Here is a 7,818-nt window from a genome sequence, read left to right as displayed (position 1 = left end):
AGTGGAGAAACCTAAAAAGAATCTAAAAATTAAACACATAGTAATATATGATTCTACGGCAATAAAGAAATAATAAAATTATGCTAGTGTTGTCGATTTAGGAAGATGAGACACAGTGTTGCAATACATTGCCGAAGTTGAGTCCGAAGAGCGCAACGATTAAAAGCACAAGCAGACTTATAGTAAATTAAAAGAATTGAATAATGAAGATTCTACCTCGAGACTCTTTTTATAGGTCTTCTTCAGATGCTAACGTGGTACTTCCTAATCGACTGGACCATCCCCGATTGCCTAAGAGATTGCTGACGTAGTTGCAATATTTATCTAATAGTAAATGTTATATGTAGTTCCGGTTAACTGAACTCTCTCCGGTCCTCTGGAATTGGGTCAATTTCTATCTTTGACATGCTTTCTTGAATTGTTGGATCTCATCCCTACCGATCATCTGGAAGCATCTACAATCACCTGGATGTTGTGGTTGCCCACTCCTCACTCTAGTCGCCTAGTAGACCTGGACTCCAATGATCGAAGGTTATCTCCAACTAGTTGCCTGGACTCCCTCCCAATTGCCTTGAATCGTTGAACCTTGTTTCCTTGCACTTGATACGCATAATCAGTATCATATAAAGTTTAACTTTACTCATGTATACCTTGATTAGATATTCAATTCCCAGCTAACTCATCTAGTGTGATTTGCCAAGTTTAGCTTCCGACTGACTCCTCTTATACTTGTTTGTCAAGACTTCAGCTCCCGGCTGATTATGTTTGGACTTGTTCTGCCAAGACTTTAGCTCCCAACTGACTTTTCTGGGACTTGTTTTGTTTAGTTCCCAACTAGGTCTTTTCTACTTGATTTCCAACCAAGACTTAACTGTTGGAATGCAATCAAAGTCCCATATTGGAAATACATAGAAAAGATCCTGGGGTTATAAGATAGAAAATATCTCATTAGTACGAGGTCTTTTAGGTAAAGCCCAAAAATAAAATCATGAGGGCGTGGGCCCAAAGTGGACAATATCGTACTGTTATGGAGATATATGAATTCCATCTGTATTTAATAGTGATATCAGAGCGAGTCTATGTGGTGGGAGCTCCTATTAAGGGGTCCGTTAAGGGGCGGATCCGTTGGGCCCATACCAATAAGTGGTCCGTTGGGACCCTTAAGAAGGGGCTCCCAGTGGTCTTTTGTTTGAGAAGTAGATTGTTGGAATGCAATCAAAGTCCCACGTTGGAAATACATGAAAAAAAAACTTGGGATTATAAAATGAAAAATATCTCATTGGTACGAGGCCTTTTGGGTAAAGCCCAAAAATAAAACTATGAGAGCGTGAGCCTAAAGTAGACAATATCATACCGTTGTGGAGATGTATATGAATTCCATCTGTATTTAACATTAACCAATTATCTAGTTTTCACCAGGACTTTACACTTGTCTAGTTTTACTAAGACTTAACCAATTATCTAGTTCTCAACTAGGACTTCGCACTTGTCGAACTTCACTAGGACTTAACCAATTGTCTAATTCTCAATCAGGACTTCGTACTTATTAAGTAACTTACTTCACTTAACACAAAATTATTAGTTCATAAATAAACTAACTTTACATTTAGTCATACATTAAAACTCTGGATTCACTGTGGTGCTTCCAACACTAACAAGCACAACATGAAATTTTAAGATTTTTTAATTTAATCTTTTAATTTTTATTCTAATTTTAAACAAGTTGCTAAGCATAAAAAGAGAAAATTATTGATATAATAGACACCAAGTAATCAAGCTTGATCATAGTGTTTGGATGTGACTAGCAAAGGTTTATGATTATACCTATATTGGACTAACAAATTGTGTCAAATATGAAGATGCAATTGACATAAATATTACCAAGCAATTGAAAAGTCTAAAAGGAGTTGACAGAAGCCTTAGTGAATCGAGGTTGACCAAACATTAAACATGGTAACACGCAAAGTTGTAAAGCCCAATCAGCATTGGAAGATGAAGTCTCAATAGGTTAAAGAGTACCAGAAACTAAGAAAATAAGAAGTTTCGGTAGGTTAAAAATGATCGAGTATCAGACATGAAAAACGTCCAGGAGGTAAACTCTTGCAAGATGAGATGTAAGAGAGTGGCTTATATTTTCAGTGAGAGTAGTTTTCTTACTAAATCACTGACTTGACTGAAAAGTAGTATTTTAGGATCAAAGTCAATGTGTCAGTTGACTAATGATAATTACCAATTGATTACTCGAGTCGAGTGACATTTTTAATCAATCATTTGTTCATTCAAATTTTTTGTTATAATTGTTAAACAAGATATGAATTGAAGAAGTCAAAACTAATCATCAGCAATTGACTCATAAAGATATAGTAGTTGACTAATAAAACAATCATCAAATGGATCAAGAGATAAAAAAACTTCAAAGAAGTCAATCGATGACTTAATCAAGAGATGATATGTTCATGATCCAAATGATTCAGTCATAATTTTATTCAGAGCAGTCAAATTATAGAATATGATAAACGATTGATGATATAGTTAGTGAAACAATCATTTCAAATCCAAGAAAGAGAATTAGATGATGTATCATAGTTAAGTCAACTAATGAAAACTTCGAGTCAAGTGATATCAAATTAGTTAGCTGATAACAAAAGAGTTGTCGGTTGAAGTCAACAACAGTCGTTGTTGATAAGACTCAATAATAGTGGATTAGTCGACTGCTAAGAAATGATTAATCAATTGATGGCAACAATTTCAAGTCTATAAAAATCAAGCAAGGGAACTTCGACTAGGAGATCAATTAAAATTATAAGTGTTTCTTCTATAGCAATCTGCTATGTTCTCTACTGTAATATTGTTTTTCTAATTTTTGCGGTTCATTTTCTACTCTATTCATAAGCTTTTTATTTGGTTTGTGTCTAACATTCTTATTCCTTTTCTATTGCTTATGTCAATTATAAATGGTTTTTATAAATGTTTCTCCACCTCTTGAAAATTTTTGTGAAGTAGAAAATGAGTGGATTTGCAAAGGGTGACTTGCCTTACAGGTCCATAGGTCATGGAGTAGGAATCCAAGGGGACTGACGAACCCTATAAAATAGTTATATGTTTTTTCTTTACTATATGTGTCTTTTCTTTTATTGAAAGTATTCATTACATTAAAATTGCTATATATAATAATTTCTTATCTTTACTGTTTCCACTGTGATCATATTGTAGCTATATAAGTAAGCAAGAATATTTTATAATATTTTACAACTATAGTGTGCATAGGATAGTCTATTGCTCTTAGACAATCAATGTTGATCTTTAATTTGCAAAGAGTTTTATAATAACTTGCAATTGACCAACATGGAAGACACCTATTTAGCGAGTTAGATCTATTGACTTTGCCTTTTCACCTTCTATTCTTAGAGAGTTTTTAGAGTGTAGGGAGTCAATACCACATTTGTGTGTTTTATAAGTTTTGATGAGCCACCTACTTGAACCATTTAATGGAGTCACTATTGACTCCTTACATAGTCACTACTTCCATGGGCATAGGACCTCTCGTCTACTTACATTTTCTTTTATAGAGTTATCTACTCCAAACAACATACTATATAAAGTCGTTGTTGGATACCTCTTACCTATTATCACAATGAGTCAAGCCACCCCATCTCTTTATGATGTATATAGTAGAGCATAAGATGGGAAAATATATATGCCTTCAGGAAACATCATTAGAGCATCCATAGCATCTCAAGGGATCAATGCCAATCAACGGATCCTCCAACCTTTGTCCCTAAACTATGATCAAATTGGAACTAGATAGCTTTTCTTGCGATGAAAAATTTTTCGTTGCAAAGAGCCTGTCGCAACCCTCGGCGATGAAAAATTAGAAATTCGTTGCAAATATGACGACGAAATTATGTTTCGTCGTCAAATTTAACGACGAAAGGGGTTTTTTGTCGCCAAAAATTGACGACGAAAACGCAATTTCGTCACCAAAGTGGACGAGCAAAACAAATTTTCTACAGCTAAATTGGCAACGAAAAATCTGTTTTCATCGCCAAATTGGCAACGAAAAATCTCTTTCATCGCCAATTGACGATGAATAACGTTTCGTCGCCAATTGACGATAAAAAACTTGAATTCGTCGCCAATTGGTGACGAAAACTAGTTTTTCGTCGCCAATTTGGCGATGAAAACACACTTTCGTCGCCAAAATTACTATACAACAATAGATTTTCGATACATTTGCGATGAATCCATGATTCATCGCAAATCAAAAAAAAATCATAGCTTCAATCTGTTTCTTCGAAATATGAATCATGTTTACATATACAAATACTCCAATTCATTTACAAGATATCAATCATCACATATATCACATCCTATATTACAATTACTTGCATATTAACATATAAACACATCTAATTATCAAATAATACAACAAACACATCCTAACATTAACATTCATAATCATACAATACATATCAACTCTAAAGCATCAAACAATCCATAACATCCTCCAAACATAACATCTATCGATAATAAAATACATAAATAATAAAGTATCCAAATGACAAGAAACAAAAAGTATCACCGTCCATGACATCGGCCTCAGATAATACTTTTTGCATCACTCTCTTCTTCATCGTAGTTTCTTTTTCTTTTCCTACATCAGAAAATAAAAATATTATAACTTTATTTATACAAATAAAGTATAATATGTAAAAACTTACCTCTTAGCCATCCTTGATTTCATCAACCCTATTCGATAAAAAGGGCAGCCCGGTGCACGAAGCTCCCGCCATGCGGGGTCCGGGGAAAGGATCCATTGTACGCAGCCTTACCTTGCCTTTGGCAAGAGGCTATTTCCAGGATTTGAACCCGTGACCTCTAGGTCACATGGCAACAACCTTACCGTTGCGCCAATACTCCCCTTCATCAACCCTATTCGATATAAAAAAATAATATTAATCAATAAAGAATAAAAGATTTACAAATTAAAAAAATTAAAGCAATACTAATTGTGAAAAAAATTATATTGATACACAACTAGACTATGAAGAATCATCACCGGAAACAAGAGGAAGCAGACTCAGAGCGGAGTCTAACTAAAGATGGTACATAATAAAATTCTGCTGTCTACGCATTTCTCTCATTTCTTCATCTCTTTTCAAAATGATGCCTTTTAAATGAGAGACTTCTTCAGTTAGGGTATCTATTTGTGCCCTTATTGTTGGTTGGGTGGAAGAAGATGTGCCAGAAACTTGATGAGTTCTGCTCAGAGAACTCATTCCCAATATCCTCCCCCCTTGAATCCTCCACTCGCCTCCAACCAGATACTCAGGTCATTTCCAACGGAGGGCTCAGATCCATCAGCATTATCACTAGCACTTGAACTTCTCTGTGTTAGCTTGAGCTCATCACATTTTTCCTATATTGAAATATAAATACATTTTATAAGTTAGAGAAGGTACATAATTATTAAAATTCAATTAAGTTAAATATTAAAATTCAAACCTTCATTACTCTAGCTCTCTGTCCGCTCTAAGACTTATCTTTTTTTTGAAAAGTGCGGGTAAATTGTTTGTGGGCATTCACTTGGTGGAGCTGTAAGTGATATTTATTATACCCTACTTATATTGTCTTGATATACTAATATGAGCTTCTTATCTACTGATGGCTCGATCTCTATATGATGCCAGGTAGCTGTGCTGTCTACGCTTGCAATTTTGAGAGTTCTAGCAACATCTTCTCTGGCTAAAGAGCACGTGAACGTTCCTGTGAAATGTATAACGTTCTCTCAACCACCTGTTGGTAATGCTGCTTTGAGAGTGTATGTTCTGTCATTCAACTGTAGTAGAAGAATAGTGGAATACTTCCGCTGAGCTGTATTTTTTACCGCCCCTCTAAAAAAACTAGGCAGCATTTGAAAATTGTGTTGACTGATTGCAGCGTTTTACCTGCTTGATTACTGATTAGCTACTTGAATTATGCGAAAGTTCCTTGTTCTATCTACTCGATTGGAATGCAGGAACTCAAGGAGAGCTTGTCATTGGAGTTGGCAAGAGAGCAGGAGCAGCCTCTCCAAGCAAAGAAAGACTCTCAGAGAAAAGAAATCTGTGTCACAGCTGCTGCAATTGGTGCATCAGTTGGAGTATGATCTGTGGTTATGGGGGCAGCATCTGCCTTGAGAAAACCTTAAATACATGTAGTTCAGTTTCAGCTTGGTAGAAAGTAATTCATCGGAGTATGATTACTGTTCTCAAATAATATCGTTATTTCAGATGACTGTTCTCAAATAATATTTTACATCAAAAGTTAGAATTCGCCGTTCCATACGATGATTGATTCGGATAAGGCTTGATTGATTAAATCCATCGTTAAAAATGGGGACGCATGTGGCTGCAACAATACATCAACAGTGATACGCAATGATAAGAGGTTGCACCAGCAGAAGTTGGTCAGTTGCTCTGAGTTTCTGCTGCACCCCGCTTTCGCGTCGCAGTGTACAGTAGGAGAATTTAGAGGCTTGGGATCTGGATAAGGTGATACCGTCAAGAGAAAGTGTCATCATCCCACGTCCGTGCATGCCGGTGCATGGCACCGGGACACATCACCGAACGGGAAGGACAAATCGCGGACGACATGGTCTGCTAAATTCATCATCGAGCTTCTCTCTTTGGTAAATTTAAATTATGGTAAATAAAAATAACTAATTATTTTTTAAATTTAACATGAATTCTAAATTTAAATTTAAATGAACACACATAAGTAATATATCTTGTAAACTAAATTAAATTGCAATGTAATAAATAAAAATTAAGTAGCATTTTAATTTGAAATTTAATCTAGAATACATAAATTAAAATTTTAGAATTGATTATAATTTAATAATTAAAATTAATCTTAGGTGTTTTTTATATTTATATTGTTTTAAAAGTATAATAATTTAGAAATTAATTGTCTAAATATATTTTTAAAATAATTTTTAAAATTGATTCCTAAATAAAATAAAATATCATTCATTTAAATATTATTTAAATTCTATAACTATAATTTATCATTTCTTAAAAGTATAGATATTGAAAAGTGATGAAAAAATAAATTTGAAATCGGTTATAAAAATAATTATAATGTGAATAAATTATATATAGATAACAAAGATCGATGAGAAACTGAATTTAAAATTAATATAAAAATAGGAATATATAGTGGATTGAAATTATTCCTAACATATAAATGTATAAAGCTTAGAGACTAATTAGATTAGCTTATAAAAATATAAATTTGAAAATTAAGTGAAGATATTGTGACAATTTCAAACTGAGAAATTTCATCTGAAATTGATTAAATAGTAAAAAAATGATATCTATGAATTTACAAGGCACGCGTTTTCCCGCCCGGTTTTATAGAATGTTGACTCGTTTGCCACGGTGTCTCCAAAAATTCATACACAAGCCAGCCGCCAGCGGACCTTTTGATTTTTTAAATAAAAAAGTCTACTAAAGTTCCTAATCGAGACAAAAGTTCTGAAACGACAAAAAAAGATTTTTCAATTTTTTAAAAAATTACTATTTAAATAAGTGTCTCACTTTTTACAAAAACAAGCTTACATATTAATGATTAAATTTTTGACTCAAAGATATTAATATTTTATCAAAAGTATCTAAAAGTTTATTTACTAATTAATTTGTTTTATTTTGATGAATTTTTTAGGTGTAAATTAATTTTCTAATTTGCTTGCTTTAGGAATCTAAGAATTTTACCGTCCATTAAATATTTTTTTTAGATGGAAAATATATTTTAGTTAATAAAAAATGTAAAAAAAAG

This window comes from Curcuma longa, chromosome 6 (assembly GCF_044706935.1).
Source record: "Curcuma longa cultivar G26 ecotype Majalengka, Jawa Barat chromosome 6, ITB_CL_G26_1.1, whole genome shotgun sequence".
Classification (NCBI taxonomy): Eukaryota; Viridiplantae; Streptophyta; class Magnoliopsida; order Zingiberales; family Zingiberaceae; genus Curcuma; species Curcuma longa.
Note: the sequence above shows the minus strand (reverse complement) of the source record.